Here is a 4,935-nt window from a genome sequence, read left to right as displayed (position 1 = left end):
GACAGGGTGGGCGGGGGAGGGAGAGAGGGAGCGAGGACGGGCGGAGTCTGGACAGAGGCTGAAATCTGTACATTGCCAAGCCCACAGGCTGACAGCAAACATTCCCTCTTGGACGTCAAGAGGAGATCTGAAAGCACCCGTGGACCTTCAGACAGATCCCACTCGGTCATGCGGGGTTCGGTGGAGAGTTAAACCTCAAAGAAATGAAGTGAAGGGCTCCACAGAGGTCTGCGGGAAACCCTCATGCCCACGACTGACATGTACGACTCGGGAACGTCAGAGAGAGGTGGGGCAGAGTTACTCACGTAGCAGTTCCACGAAGACCTAACGTGACAGGGTTTGGAAGTTGCCCGACAACCCTGACTCTGCCCATCCAAGGAGCACTATGTGCGCCTAGCGGAAGACACGCGCCGAAGAGACGCCCAGGTCACTGGGCAAAGACACATCTCTCGGCAGTCTACAGAGGTGGGACTGACTCACCACACACTGGGGATCCTCAGGGAGAGGAAGAGCCAGCCTCCCCTTCGGATGCATGGAGGCCAGAAGGCAGTATGTGATAGGTTCGATATGTTCAGAGAAAAAAGTAGTATAACGTGCAGGCCATGTTCGGCACCAATGACTCAGAAAATTTTCACCAGACAGAAGGTGCAGGAGTGGGAGGGTGAGCCCGTGGCTCGGAGCGGGGGGCTGGGCGTGGAATGGAGCTGGCAGCCGGGGCTCTCTGCTAAGGAGGGTCCGGCCGGCCGAAAGGAGGCGTGTCCGTGGTTCCGTTAAGTCAAGCTGCTAGCCTGAAATAAGGCATCCCCCTAAAGTACACCATAACCAACACCAGAGCAGGTTTTGCCTATGGAAATCCTCCGCGTTGCCTATGGGGCCCCAAAGGCAAATGCGTCCAAGGAGGCATCCGTGTGCGTACCTCTGCTGAGCACGCACAGACCTGTATCTTGGAAGCTGGACTGTGCCCTTCCGTGGATTCATGAGAGACAGCCAGGCGCAGGCCCCGGGTGCCTTTCGCCAACCATGTCCCTGGTATCGACAGACCCGGGTCCCGCCAGGCTAAGGTGTTCACTCAACTGGGTGTGGGGAGAGCCCCGACGAAGGTGCGTGCAATGTAGATGCGGTAAAGCACTCTGGGGTACAGGAGTTTTCTTCTCTGAGTGCCCAGGCTCTTGGCCGCGCCGCTTCGAGGAAGGAAGAGGCAGACCAGACGAAGAGCGCTGGGCAGCAGGGAAAGTTCTATTCAGCCGGAGGACAAAGCTCCCCGAGAGTGTTCCCGGGTTCCCATTCAGACTTGGGGGTTCTTTTGAGCTCTTTCCCGGACGTTGAGATTGCGCCCCCTGTGGATTACTCGCCAAGGTGTGCCAGTCAGGATTTGGAACACGCCCACGTCTCCGGTGCTGATGGGTCTTGTGGGCTGACATCTGGAGACTAAGTGCCTCAGGTTGTGACAGCGACCGATATTTCATGGTTAGTGGCTTTGTTTTGAGTCGTCCTGCAAAGGTCCCCCCCTGCAGAGGCTGCCAGACAGAATGCCATCGTGGTCTTGTCTGAGCGTTCACACGGGAATTCTGCGTGGGTTTGTCTAAGCTGTCCCGGCACCCTGCTTTCCTGTTGGGGACCCTGGCCCCGAAGGCCTCAGCGTCCAATTGAGTCCTGACATCGGGGGCTCCCTGATCTCCCAAAGCTTCCCCCCCAAACCTCGCCTCACCCTTCTCTCCGGGCCGTGCCCCAACATCACGCCTTTACGCGAGCGCTGGTGCGAGATGCTCCGAGTGGGGGACCCTGTGCCCACCTCTTTCCCCGAGCTTTACATCCTCTGCCAGTCCCTACCAAACAGCACATGCGTTGAGGACTACCCTGCGGTCCCCCGAAATGGCCCAGGCTAGGACCCCTTCAGACCATGCGCCAACATGGGATCTGACCTGCTCCCGCTGCGGATTATGAAGTCACACTTTCTTCTGAGCCGCGCAAGCAGAGCCAGGGGCCAACAGGCGGGTACACCGGCATTACCAGACCAAGCAGCTGAAAGGAAGGGCCCTTCGGTGGCTCAGTTGGTTAAGCCGCTGCCTTAGGTTCGTGTCATGATCCTGGAGTCCTCGATCGAGACCCACGTCAGGGGGGGGGTCCCTGCTCAGCGGGGAGTCTGCTTCTCCCTCTGACCCTCTTCGCTCTTGTGCTCTTTCTCATTCTCTCTCTCTCAAATAAAACAGTAAAATCCTATAAAAAAGGAAGCTGAGAAGACCGATCTCCCCTGCAGCCGGAGAGAGCCAAGCCTCCCTCCTAGAGCCTCAGGGGCCTCCGCCCACTCTCTAAGGGGCAAGGCTAGATCCTACAGATCATCAATTCCACAGGCTGACGCCGGACAGGCGATCGGTCCTGCATAATGAAAGGGACAAGAAGCATCCTTGCAGTTTGCCTGCCGAACGCTCCTCCGGGAAAGAGCCGCCGCAATTCCCGGAACTTGTGGAGCGGGGAGCCCCACGGGGAGGGCCGCGGTCGGGGACAGGAAGGTTAGTATCGCCCTATCAGGGTCGGGGCTACTGCCCGTGCAGCCCTCTTAGCTGGGGATGGAGAAGAGTGTCATGGGGCGAACGCTGACATCTCCCCACTGTGCTGGCAGCAGATTCAGTCTTCTGCCAGCATCCCTAGGCCCAGGCGTCCCAGGCCAGCAGATGCCTGCCTGGGGGAGGAGCACCCCAGGGGCTCACCTCACCACCTCCCAGGTGCGGCTTGCGACACCTACTCTCTATGCTGCGGGTCTTTCCATGGACCTACGCACAGAAGGCTAAGGGATATCGGCCCCAGAGTCATCATGGGACAGAGAGCACACGCGAGGTTGGCCCGGCCCTTACACTTAGCAACCGTCAAACCCTGTCCCTCCCCTCTCTCTGCACCCTGGCCTTAGGGAAATAGGGGGCTAGGATCCTGGGGAAGCATGCGTGCGTCAGTGTGTGAGTGTCAAGACATGTGAGTGAAGAAGCCTTTGGATGCGTCAGTGAGTGAGAGTGTGCCTGCGTGAGGACTGAGTGGGCGTTTGTCAGGGGCGGTGAGTGACGGAAGGAGTGTGTATGTGGGGGGTGCCTGAGAGTGAGTGTGTGTGTCAGTGTGTGGGAGTGCCTGAATGAGTGTGTGGGGGTGTGATTGTGCACCTGCTTGTGCATCTGAGAGTGTCTGTGTGTGTGTGTGTGTCGGTGTTCCCCACAAACGAGAGCCTCGCCCGGCGCCTGAATGAATGTCGTCTTCCTACCTTCCCACCTCCCTCTGTCGCCTCTCCCACCGTCCCTCCATATGCCCTGACCCACCCTCGCTATTACTGTGGCTGGTCCTGAGAGTCCAACCGTGTCAGCAAGAGCCTGTGCACGTTCCAAGGCATGAAGAGCACCGGCGCTGGGTTCAACGGAGTGATGAACCTGGGTTCTCCCCCAACTCCCCCGTGGCGTGTGCAGTGGATGTCTGAGGACACCCACCAGGGAGCATCCCTGGACGACTGTTTTCTCCATCCAGCGAACGTGGGTCCTGCACCCGGTCGGCCCCGGCTCATCGCTCCTTTCCTTGAACGTCCTCATTTCCCCAGGGAAGAGATGAGCCCCAGGGAGCTGGCCTTGGTCCCATTTCCTCTCCCTGCTCAGCGCCCCCGCACCCCAAGGGAAGGACCTCTGGCCCCTGGGATGCAGTCCCCGTGCGTGTGTGCCCTAGCCCTCTGGGCAAGCATACAGGCCAAGCCATTCCATGGGCTGGCGATGCCCAGGCAGAGAAGTCAAACACCCACACGAGGCCGATGTGCTCAGGCAATCCCCCGACCCCTGCCTCAAAGAGGAGCGCACGCACGCGAGCGACCCCGGGCGCGCGCGCGCACACACACACACACACACGCTCACCCACACACACATACACGGACATTTGACTTTGTTTTTCAACCTTTTAATATTTTTCCAGGGTTCCTGGCGCCTCAATCTGCCGATGTTTCGCCCCGGCACAGGACTTCAGTTACTTCCCGCGCAGATGGACCGGCCAGACCTTTCGGCTCCACCTCAAGCTTGTGGACTGGCTTCGGTCAAGTGCGATGCTCCCTCCTATTCATCTCAAATTCATGACGCTCCCTGGGAGGGCCAGACACACGGACACGCAGACAGACACACATACACACCGGCACAAGGGAGGAGACACCTGGGTACACTCTCCGGGCCATAGGTTGCTTCAGGGTTTGAAGGCCCTCTGCGGGATCCGCGGTCACTCTCCCATGCCACTCCCTGCTGCTGACTGTGATCGCCTTACCTTTCCTCCACCCACGTATTCAACTAATTTGTGCACGCTGGCCAGTGCACTCGGCGCGGCTGGGGGCGGGGGGAATGGAGCTGCCTATGGAAATGAAGGGGTCAACTGTGGTGTCCAGACCCACACAGACAGGTGACGGGGCGGCGGGGTGAGCCTTGGTGCCTGGATACCCAGACATCTGTGCCAAGCGTGGCGGGAGGTAGCTCCGGTGGGCCCACGTGTAAGGCGGTGTTAGGAGAGCTGTGGGTGGGGTTTATGGACTCGGAATGACAATTCCCACAAGTGCAGCTGGCTTTGACTCTCCAGCTCGGCTCATGGAGGCTGCCTGGCCCCGCCTGCCTCAAGCTTCGCCAGGCAGAAGCCGTTTGGCAATGCACTTATCCAGTCTTCCTGTCGCACGGTGATGCCCTTTGGACTCAGGGTCCCTGCGGCGGAGAGTTCCTCAGAGCCTCAGTGTCTCCATTGGTGGAGCCAGGTCCCACGGGCACCATGGTGCACAATTTGGCACCCACACCCCGAGCACCTCACCTGTCCTCCTCTCGGTTCCCTCTCCTGGGGCCTTCTTCCTCACGTAGTACTGCAGGGGTTGGGCCACAGGTCGTCCATGATGATCCGGCAGGGGAAACGGGGCAGGGTTCAGAGGCCCATCCTAAGCTGCCG

At 59.5% G+C, this 4,935-nt stretch overlaps 1 long non-coding RNA gene across 1 annotated transcript; it reads right to left on the bottom strand.

Annotated features, from left to right (window-relative positions):
* Positions 1-3,905: 3,905 nt before the first annotated feature.
* On the bottom strand, positions 3,906-4,935 carry LOC148161637 (uncharacterized). Its single transcript, XR_015767435.1, has 2 exons — positions 4,804-4,935; positions 3,906-4,100 (listed from the first exon to the last, which is right to left on the bottom strand). It is a non-coding gene; the product is annotated as an uncharacterized LOC148161637 (long non-coding RNA).

Source organism: Eumetopias jubatus, unplaced genomic scaffold (genome assembly GCF_037043125.1).
Source record: "Eumetopias jubatus isolate StellerSeaLion01/CBP00866 unplaced genomic scaffold, mEumJub1_p1.0 scaffold_105, whole genome shotgun sequence".
NCBI lineage: Eukaryota > Metazoa > Chordata > Mammalia > Carnivora > Otariidae > Eumetopias > Eumetopias jubatus.
The sequence above is the reverse complement of the archived record's forward strand: the minus strand, read 5'-3'. Positions and strand labels throughout refer to the sequence as shown.